Raw genomic sequence first — 11,568 nt, 5'->3', positions numbered from 1 at the left:
CCCCGGGGCTTACTTCCTGCCCCCATCGTGCCGGTGCCCCGTAGACACGGTGCCCCCCTTCTCAGACCCCGTCTGCGGAGCCCGGCCACCGCTCCCACGAGACTGGGAAGAACGATGCTCCTGAGCCTGGGCCTGGCACCCGCTTAGAATCCGGCTCCGCCCAGCCCCTTGCGGGGTCGCTTCGCCCACGGATAATCTGGCCACCCCTTGCCACAGGCGGGCCCTTGNNAGGCGGGCCCTTGTGCCCGGCTCTGGAAGCAACCGGAAACTCCAACGGGTCGCTGGAGGGTTGCTCTTCCAGGGGAAGGGCCCCAACATCACTTTATAACAGGATTCCCGCCGGGGAGACGGACAGAGACGGGAGAGGAGCTGGTACCGGACCAGGCGGCCCGGTCTCCCTGGACAGGGGACATCGACCCGAGGAGCCACATCCAGTTCTCAAGGAGGAATGTTCTGGGCTGAAAACAGCCACTGCAGACGCCTGGGGCAGGAACCAGCCGGNCAGGGCCCTTGGAATTTTTCAAACTGGGGAGGTTTTGATTATGCTCTGAATTATTTAATCTTGGCATAATTTCTGACTGTCACAAAAGTGCCAAGAATAGAATTCCCAGATACTCCCCCAGATTCCCAAATATTAAACTTTCACTAACACCTGCCATCTGTAACTATGACCTTATAGTTAATATAAGGTCAATACAATCTACGTGGGAGGAGGTCGTACTGGATACGGGAGGGGGCTGTGCTAAATCAGCATGACCGGCATCCTCCTGAGAGGAGAGAAATTGGGGCACATTCACAGAAGGCAGAGATTAAAGTCATTCTGGCCCAAGACAGGGACCGTGCAGCCCCCAGGAGCTGGAGGCCACAGGAAGGACCCTCTCCCCCGAGCCTGCAGAGGGAGCGCGGGTTTTTGGTCACCTTGATTATTTTAGACTTCTATTTTAAAAAAAAATCTTTTATTTATTTGAGAGAGAGTGTGAGCAGGGGAGGGTCAGAGAGAGAGGGAGACACAGAACCCGAAGACAGGCTCCAGGCTCCAAGCTGTCAGCACAGAGCCCGACAGGGGCTCGAACGCGTGAACTGTGAGCTCATGACCTGAGCCGAAGTCGGGGGCTTAACTGACTGAGCCACCCAGGCACCCCTTTAGCCTCCAGGAATGAGAGACAAGAAATTTGTGTTGTTTTAAGCCATCTGAGTTTGTGGTAATTTGCTATGAGGTCCAAGTACTAAAAATGGGGGGGGGGTCGCCTGGGTGGCTCCATCGGTTGAATGTCCGACTTCGGCTCAGCTCATGATCTCACCGTTTGTAGATTCGAGCCCCGTGTCCGGCTCAATGCTGACAGCTTGGAGCCTGGAGCCTGCTTGGGATTCTGTGTCCCCCTCTCTCTGCCCCTTCCCTGCTCATTCTCTCTCTCCTCTCTCTCTGTCTTTCTCTAAGATTAAACATTAAAAAATTAATTAAAAAATTAAATTTTGACATAATTTCAGCCTCAGAAAAGTGGCAAGAATAGTAAGAATTCCCAGATGCCCTTCATTCAGATTCTCAAAATGTTAGCTTTTTTAAAAATTTTATTTTTAAGTAATCTCTATACCCAACATGGGGTTTGAACTCACGACCCCAAGATTAAGAGGCACACACTCTAGAGGGTCCCAGGTGACTCAGTCGGTTAAGTGTCCGACTAGATTTTGGCTAAAGTCATGATCTCCTGGGTCGTGACAGGGAGCCCTGCATCGGGCTCTGCACTGCCAGAAGGGAGTCTGCTTGGGATTCTCTCTCTTCCTCTCTCTCTGCCCCTCCCCTGCCAATAAATAANCCCCCCCCCCCCCAAAAAAAAAAATAAAAAAAAAAAAAAAAAAAAAAGAGTTGCATGCTCTACCAAACTCGCCAGCCAGGTGCCCCCAAATATTAAACTTTTATTGCATTTTCTTTGTACTTCTGTCTCTGTCTCCATCTTTCTGTAATATGAATCTAAGTATGTACCATTTATCTATCATCTAACTGCCTGGTTTTTCTGAATAGTTAAGATTAAGTTTCCCATTATCCCTGACTACTTCAGAGTCTATTTCTGAAAAACAAAGAACTGTTTTCCGTAATCATAGTACAACTGTCAAAATCAAGAAGTTAAGCTAAAACTGCTTTAAAAAATGAAGTCTTTTTAGAATGTTGAGTGTTTTTTTAATGTTTATTTTTGAGAGAGATACAGATAGAGGTGAGAGATTGCAAGCAGGGGAGGGGCAGAGAGAGGGGAACAGAGGATCTGAAGCAGCTCTGTGCTGAGAGCAGTGAGCCTGATGTGGGGCCCGAGCTCTGAACCGCAAGATCACGACCTGAGCTGAAGCTGGATGCTCAACCGACGGAGCCACCCAGGCACCCCTAAAAAAATTAAGTCTTTAAAAAACAACCAAGCCAAACCAAACCAAACAAACAAAAAAAAACTTACCACTGATACAAATCCATGATCTAATCAGCAGGCTCAGTTTGCCCGTCACAGCAAACTCCTGGCCCTCGCTGCACCCACTGGCCGTGCCCTGGAGCCATTTGGACTAAGACGTGGGGGTGTTGAGGTGCGCAGGCCGGACACTTTGTAGAGTGTCCTTGGCTCGTGAGAAGGTTTCCTCAGGATTGGGCCTGGGGGTGTGCTCCTGCTGGAAGGCGCGGGAGTGACGGAGTGGCTGCCTGTGTGTCCCATCTCCGGCCATGAACTCGGCATTCTCCACTGTAAATGAATGGTTTTTACACTTCAAAAGTATTAAGAATCCCTGCGGAGATACTTTGGAAACACCGGGTTTGCTTCCTCGCTGACTTAAGCTTCCCTTGATAGCCTGCCTGAACCAGTTTCTATGAAAATGCTTGCCAAGGGGCGATTCTAACTCCCTCTGCTGCACCTGCTGCCCGGCACCCCACTACCCCCATTCATGTGCCTGTTCACGCATTTCTTCCAGCGGGGTTTCACAGGCCCTTTTTTTTTTTTTAAGCATCCATTCTACCACTGAAAGTGCACAGCCGATCGTTTTTTAGGACTCAAGCACTAGTATTTGGTATTCAGAGCTGAACAGCTACCCCCACAATTCAGTCTCCACATTTGTGTCATTCCAGGGACCCTGTGCCCGTCCCTGGGACCTGCCTGGCAGCCCCACGACTGGGTGGCTACTGACGCAAGACACTGTGGTGGACTCGGGGAGCCTGACTTTGTCACACAGGCTGCTTGTCTTTTACTATCATTGCTTTGATGCTGAAATGGTCCCAGATGAGGAATCAGGTTGGACCCTGGTCTTTTCATCATTTCCCCCTTGTGCCTTTGATCGTCTCTATTTTCTGTCACACGAGGTGTTTTGGGCCCATGTTGACTTCTCACCCCTGCCCTGGGATGGGACATTTCTCCAGCGGGTCCTTATACGGGCTGCACAGTGCCCTCCCTGAATTCTTCTGCTGAGGTCCCAACCCCCGTACCTAAGACCGTACCTGTGTTTGCAGGTGGTCTTTAACGAGGTGACGAAGCAAAAATGAGGCCATTAGGGTGACCAACCTCTGACCAGGCTCCTCTGGGCCTCCTCTCCACTAGCCCCCTGCCCCCCTGCCAAGTTTAGCAAGAATCTGCTAAGTCAGTTTAGAGAGACACACCTCCCCCTGCCCGAAGGTAATCACTCTCACTCAGTACTTGATCCGGTGCTTTGGCCACCGCCCCACCCCCACGTGGAAGTCCGAGGCCTGCCTCTACCAGAATCTCCCCAGCGCTGACGCCCCGTTCCCTGGCTGTCAGCCCCCAGCCGGCCTCGTATTTGGGGTCCGCCTACTGCAATACGCCCACTGCAAGAGTCTGGAAAATCCTTACCAGGGCGTCTGGCTGGCTCAGTAGGTAAAGTGACTCTTGATCTTGGGGTCTCGTGAGTGTGAGTTCAAGCCCTGTGTTGGGCATAGAGACTACCTAACATTAAAAATAAGAAGTCTTTCTTACCATTTCAGCCAGTGTCAAAGAAACCGTTTCCTTAATAAGAGGGGGGCCCTGGCTCAAACGACACACATTTATGTCTCATAGTCCTGGAGGCTGGAGNGCTAAGGCCCCCCCCCCAATACCCTCACAGTGGGGCTCAGGTCTTCAATGTACATGTTTTTTCTTTGCGGGGGGACGGGTGGGGGAGACGCAAAGATTCAGTCTATCGCAGGCCTGAACCCAATCTGACTGGGGTCCTTCTAAGAAGTGGGAGAGACACANCACAGCTCAGGAAGAGGCAGGTGACTGGGGCCGCCCGCCAGGGAAGGCGGGAGCACTTCCGGCCGGGACGACAGGCAAAGGGAGGTGGTGGGAGTGGCGTCTCCGCTTCCCACCCCGGGTGCCAGGGCTCTGGGCCAAAGTTGTGTGTATGATCACGGTACTCATCTCCACCGTGTGGTAACATCCTGTATTTCTTCTCCATGAGTCACAAACTTCAGATAATATGTTTTAGTTTTTGACGCTGTTTTATTTTTTCAAATTTTGAAATCGTTTCGTAATTAACCACTGAAGGTACAAAAGATTGTCCAAAAGGCAGCTTAAATTTACACCTCAATTTGTTCGTGTGAACTGCCTTCAACAAGCATGGCAGCTCACGTGTGCACAGGGGCTGACGGGCATTTCGGAAGAGATCGCACAGAAGCAGCCGCGTCTTCAAGAAGCGCGGTTCCCGGCTCTCGGGCAGTCCCCTCCGCCACAGCCGCGTGGGGTTAGGGCATTTTATTTTATTTATTTTATTTTTTAGTGTTTATTTACTTTTGAGAGAGAGACACAGAGCACAGGTGGGGGAGGAGCAGAGGGAGAGGGAGACACAGAATCCGCTCCAGGCTCCGAGCTGCCAGCACAGAGCCTGACCCGGGGCTTGAACTCAGGACTGCGAGATCATGACCTGAGCTGAAGTTGGCACTCAACCGACTGAGCCACCCGGGTGCCCCTTCCATGTCTATTTTAAAGAATTAAAATAAATGCTATTTATTGTAATTAAAATAAATGCTATTTATTGTTCCAGTAACTTTTTATTTGTACGTTTTATTGATACAATTCAAATACCGTGTCATCACCCATTTAAAATGTACGGTTTGGGGACTTTTGGCCCCTTCCCAGAGCTGTGCAGCCATCACCTGTCACTTCTAGATCATTCTTATCACCACAGAAAGCAGCTCTAATTGGCCACTTGCACATCTTCCGTGGAGAAATGTCTATTCGGATCCTTCGTCCACTTTTAAATTGGGTTGTCTGTCTTGTGTTGTTGCGTTGCTAAGAGTTCTTTACATATTCTGGGCCCTTGTCAGGGTCTGCAAGCATTTTCTCCCATTCAGTGGGGTCTTTTCACTTTCTTGATTGTGGGTTTTGATGCACAAAAGTGTATCGGTTCATCAGTTTTGATAAACTGCAATTGATACGTGTTTTTTCCTTTGCTGCTTGTGCTTTGGGTGTGAGACACCACCGTCAAGTGCAAGTCATTAAGATCTTCCTTAAGTTGTCTTCAGAGTTTCATGATTTTATTTTTTAGAAATCAGCCATTTATTCATTCATTATTTTAAAGTTAATTTATTTTGAGAGAGAGAGAGAGAGAGCGTGTGTGAGCAAACAGGGTAGGGGCAGAGCGAGAAGGAAGAGAGAGAATCCCAACCAGGATCTGTGCTGTTAGCAGAGCCCAATGTGGGGCTCGAACTCATGAACCGTGAGCTCATGACCTGAGCCAAAAGTCAGATGCTCAACTGATCAGCCACCCAGACACTCCAGAAATCAGCCATTTTTTAAAAGGTTGTTTATTTTGAGACAGAGAGAGAGAGAGAGAGAGAAGGGGAGGGGCAGAGAGAGATGAGGAAAAGGACCCCGAGCAGGCTCCGTGCTCAGCACAGAGCCCAACGAGAGGCTTGAACTCACAAACCGTGAGATCATGAGCTGAGCTGAAACCAAGAGTTGGACACTCAACCGACTGAGCCCCCCAGGGGCCCCATGATTTTAATTCTTATATTCAGGCTTCTGATCCACTTCGAGTTAATATTTCGTATATGCTGTGAGCTAAGAATCCAGCCTCCTTCTGCATGTGAATACGAGTGTCCCAACGCCATTTGTTGAAAAGACTGTTCTTTCCCTGCTGACCAGTCTTGGCGCCCGTTATCAAAATCAACTGAGCAGAGAAGTAAAGGTTCCCTTCTGGACCCTCAATTCTGTCCCATCGACCGCGATGTCTCTCTCCGTCCCAGCACCACAGCCTTTTTACTACCGTAACTTGTCCTAAGTTCTGAAATCAAGAAGTTCAAGTCTTCCAACTTTGTTTTTTGAGATTTTCTTGGCTAACAGGGTCCTTTAAACTTCTGTATGAATTTTAGGACCAGCTTTTCTATTTCTGCAAAAAAGGCTGTCAGGACTGTGACAGGGATTACAGGGGACCTGAAGGCCACCACGGGGGAGTGCCGGCATCCTAGCCGTGTTAAACACTCCCATCTGTGAACATGAGGAGATTCTGTTTGGGTCTTGTTTTCATTTCTTTCAGCAACGCTTTGTAATTTTCAGTATACAAGTCTTGCACTCCCTTGATTAAATTTATTCTTCTATTCCTTCTGATGTGGGGAGTAAGCCTTCTGGTGCATGAACGTGGGATGCCTATTTATTTGGCCTCCATTACTTCCTTCAACACTGTTGTCACGTTCAGCCTGTGAGTTTTACACTCACTGTTTTTACACCACCTGTCAGCTCTTCATTTTGTAAAACAGGCCTGCTGGGGTTCCTGGTTACCCGTGGGCTTTTCTCCCCCACTCACCGCATTCCATCTTCGGTTACTGACAGTTTTGCTCCTAATAACAACTAACTCAGTGTTAGCGAGCGGTTACAACGCACGTGCCAGGCACTGTTCGGGAACTTTGCCGAAATGAACACATGGAATCCTCACAACAACTCAGTCGTCACCTTACAGACGAGACAAGTGAGGCGCAGGGAGGCCGAGTGGCTTGCCCAACACCTACATCTAGCGGGGAGCGGAGCCGGGATGCGGACCCAGTATTCAGACTTGCATCATCTCCCCAGTGAGCTTGTTGCCCCTCCCCCCTGCACCATGGGATGGCAGTCAACCTAACCTTGGGATACGCTAGGTTGGACCACGTGAAATTGCTCATGTTTGGTCTTACTTGACCTACAACAACGGCAATTTCACGTGATTCAACTTGTTAAAAAAGAAAAAAAAAGAACATGGGACTTAAAACAGGTGTCTGAGTGTTTGTCCCCCAGATATGGGGGGGCTGTTCTGAGTCTCATGTGCCCCCCAAGGAAGGCCCGGCTCTGAGTGAGCCAAGGACATCTGGACATGCCTGGCATCTTCTGAGCACAAGAATGTAGTCTGTCCCGGAACGGGCCCCATTCTGGTCACGAGAGCTCTCTGTGCTCCTTCCAACATTAGCTCCCAAGGGGACGGACGGCGGGTCCCCTCCCTAAGAGCTACCTTGCACGGCCCAAGGGGCAGCCAGCCTATCGGAACCCGATCCGGGCAACGGGTCTCCTCTGACGGGCCACGGGGACTTGCAGCGGCTCTATTCTCGGGCCCGGCCTGCAAGGGAAGCCACCCGCTGGACCCGGGACTCTGGTTGAAGAGCTTCCATTAGAGAAGACGCAGAGGAGGAAGAGACTTTGCGCTTCAGTATCTCTGAATGAACTCTGAGGAAGGAGACTCCGCTCCGGATGTGCTCTCCCCCAGGGAGGGACAGCGGTTTGAGATGGCTGGCTTTGCTCTCACGCGATCTCTGGCACAGCTGCCTCCTGGGACAGGGGTCTGGGTGTCACATAACACGGGACGCGCGCAGGAAGGCTCAGCCTTGCCTGCAGGGTGGCTCTGGAGGCCAACACTGCACGGGGCTCGCCTGTTCAAAACCCTCTTGGGGTCAAGGCCACCTGTCTGTGGAATCGGCAGCAGCCTGCACGGGGCCGGGTCCCTCCCTAGCCCACTCTAGGCCTCCCATGGCTTCTACTTAGTGGGCCCAGAGGGAACGCAGAGGAATACTGGGAGATGGGGTGGCAGTCCCTAAAATCCAGTATCTGCTTCCACGGGGAGTTAGACCCCCCGGGCCAGAGATGGGGCTGCGCCTGCCCGGTACTCACCGCATCCTTCCCGCTCCAGGAAGCGTGGAGGCGTCTGATCTGTGGGTGACATGGTGACAGGCTGACCCTGACCTGTCGGCATTTCCCTAACACACAACACAGATCTGTCTCAAAGGTGCGAACTCAGGGACCTCTCGTTTCTTCCCTGGCCCGCCTGGCAGAGGGCGCCGTCCTGGAGGCCGGGTGTCCCGCGGGCGGGCTGTGCCAAGGTCACACTACGGACGGAGGAGGTGTTACAGGGTCTTTGGGTCCCAAAACCCAAATTCATGCTCTAGTCAGCTCTGTCAGACAACCCTGATGGCAAGTCGGAGAGGTCGGGGTCGTGTTTCCGAGCACAACCTGGCGCGTCCACAGGGGACTCTGTGCCTGGAGGCGCCTCCCGCTGGCCTCCCGCCACCTCCCTCCTCGCAGCCCGTGGGGCAGGACAAGTTACACAGAAAGAGTCCGCGGATGGGGTGTTGCCCATGGGCTTTTCGGGGTCAGCAGGCCTGGAGGTGGGGGTGGGGGCACAGGGGGCAGGGCCATCCGGGTGATGGGCTCAGGTCTTGATCTTGTGGTTTGGGAGTTCAGGCTGCGTGTTAGACTCTGTGCCGACAGCTCAGAGCCTGGAGCTGCTTCGGATTCTGTTTCCCCCTCTCTGCCCCTCCCCTACTCAAGCTCGGTCTCTGTCTCTCACAAAAACAACCATTAAACAAAATAAAGATTCCATTTATAAAAGACTTAAAAGCTGGCAAAACAGAAATGTTGACTGACGCTTACAGAGACCCTAACAAAACCACCACGAACGCTGAGCGCCGCTCCGTCTGGGAAGAGCAGAGCTCTGTGGGGGCGGGGCGGCACCTGCTCCACGTGTGTTCAGTACTTCGCCGTATGCGTCACGTGCCTCATCCACAAGAAACGTGAAAAAGAAAAGGGAAAGAAGTCGCACCTGATCAGGTCCATGGGGCATCAGACACCTGGGTGTCCTGGGGGATGTGGTGTCTTTCCTGGTCAACGGGAGGCCACCACCTTGCCCTCTGTCTGGGGGCTGGAACTTGGGTGGCCGGAGGCCAGAGGCGCCGGGTCACACCCGATTCCAGGGCCCATCCATCCTTCTTGGTTCCCTGTCGCGGAGACCGCCGACCACTCATGGCGGGCCGGCCTGGAGCGGGTCCCCCCTACCCGGAGCGGGTCCCCCACACCAGGCCCCACTCCGCTTTGCCCACGCTGGCCCGCACGCCCGCATGGTGCTGGCTGAGCCAGCGGCTCCCAAACCCCGGCCCCGAGAGCACAGGGGACACAAGGGCACCGGGGACTTGTCCAGCACGAGCTTATCCGTCCTGATGCTGGAGTGCGGTCACGTCCCCCCGTCAGGGACGCATCTGCAGTTAAAGCATCTGGGGCCTTATGACGGTCTCGACTTCTCTGCATGTTTAAAAGTTTTTTAAATGTTTACTTATTTTTGAGAGAGAGGGGGAGAGTGCACGTGAGCAGGGGAGGGGCAGAGAGAGGGACACAGACTCGGAAGCAGCTCCTGGCTCTGAGCTCTCAGCACAGAGCCCGACGTGGGGCTTGAATCCACAAACTGCAAGATCATGTCCTGAGCTGAAGTCAGATGCTTAACCGACAGAGTCCCCCGGGCGCCCCTCTGCATGTTTAAGAATTACCATGATAAAAAAACGCTTCATGAAATGACGGTAAATGTTGACAAGGGCAATTCTAACAGCCCCACTTGGCAAATCCGCAGCTAACGCTGCTCACGGGGTTGGTTTCTTCAGGCAGCGCCACATGTGCCGGAGGCACTGGATGGAAGGCTCCTCACCAGGCCCAGCCACGCGCCAGTGACAGCGGCGCCACCCAGGCCCGAGTCCACTGCATCCGGGAGGCCAAGCAGGCAGACAGAGAGGCAGGTGGACGCGTGCACGCCGCCCCTCTCGCACCCACGAGCCGGGGTCCCAGGCTCAGGGCATGGGCGCCCAGGGGTGGCGAGTGGCAGTCCCTGAGCATGCTGCAGCACACCAGAGGCGACCTCCTCGGAGGAAGCGCCCCAGCCGGCTGTGCACCAGAGGGCGTCTGTGCCCAGGCCGCTCTGGCAGCCTGGTGACGAGGCGGGCCGGGGCCAGCGGCTCTTGTGCGGCTCTGGGCACGTACATGTTTAGGCCCCACTCCTGCTCCAGGACTGCGCGGAGGCTCTTTGAACAAGGCTAGAAATTCCTGGGTAAGAGAAACATGACATGGATGGGGCCACTGATGGCACCTGACCGAAAGGTCCCTCTCCTGCCAACACCAGCAAGGCCAGCGTCCCGTCCAAGTGTGACTTGCTGCCCCGGCAGGAAGTCAAGGGCACCCCCCGCCCCCCACCCTCCCAACCCCAGGGTCCCAGCAGTGCCGGCGGAAACGCTGCGTCACTCGTGGGCACGCGGGGGACTGGAAACAGGTGACCGCTCTCTCCCGCTGTGAACTTCCTTTCCCATAACGGACGGGGCGCCTCACCTCACGCCCTCCGGGTTTAGAGCCATGGCTTCGTCCGCACCCGAAACCGTCCCCCCCAGGCCGGGCGCGCAGAGCTGCAGGAAGCGAGGGTTAGCGACTTTCCACGGGAAATGAGCTACACCAGAAGAACTGTATCACTACAAATTTTATTCAGAAACCCATCTTTGTTTTTTTTTGTTGTTTTTTAAAAAAAATTCCCGTTNGCGCCCGCGGTCTCTAGACCGAGAGCGACGCTCCCGGGACCGGGACCTCGACCTGTGCCTGCGACCAAGGAAGAGAAGCAGAACTGTGGCATCCCGAATGAGGCACGCCGCCGAGCCCACGAGGCGGGCGCTACTGAGGGGGCCCCACCGAGTGGACGGCACGACCAGGAAAGGACAAGTGCCGCCACTAAACCGCACGCCCCGTGGACACGCGTCCCCGTGTCCGGGAAACAGGGGCATGTCAGGGTCAGAGGCATGACGTCCTCCGTGTCCTGTGCTTCCGGAGCGCCAGCTCGGAGGCTCAGGGANNNNGGCGATGCTCCGTGTTGACAAAGAGACGGAATCACCAACGTCCGCGTCTCCCGGTACGTGTCTGCCGGGGCTCAAGTGAGAACCCCCCGGGCAGGGAAAGTGACTCGCCACCTCCCGACGCCTCAGCTCTCCGTCCGAGCGCAGCCCTGCCCGCACTCTGACACCGGGAGCGGCCGGGGCCACGCTCCCTTCTGCCCGTGGGCCCCCCGCCCCCAAAAGCAAACCAAAGGAACCTGCCCAAACCTATGGAGCCCAGGAGCCCCGCGGACGCCTGCTGGACGTGCTGGACCTACGGGAGGCCGCGCTCCCTGCGCCGAGACGCGGCGCACGTGAAGCCAGCGCCAAGGGCTCCTGCTCCCCTGCCGCACTAAGGTCTCATAAGACGAGTGCGCGGGTGGGACATCCTTTTAAGAGGACGTTTCCAGCTCTCCAGACGCACACTACATCCTCGGGGCGGCCCTCACACTACGGCCGGGCGCCCCGGTACTCAC

This window comes from Crocuta crocuta, unplaced genomic scaffold (genome assembly GCF_008692635.1).
Source record: "Crocuta crocuta isolate KB4526 unplaced genomic scaffold, BGI_CrCroc_1.0 scaffold675, whole genome shotgun sequence".
Taxonomy (NCBI): domain Eukaryota; kingdom Metazoa; phylum Chordata; class Mammalia; order Carnivora; family Hyaenidae; genus Crocuta; species Crocuta crocuta.
Note: the sequence above shows the minus strand (reverse complement) of the source record.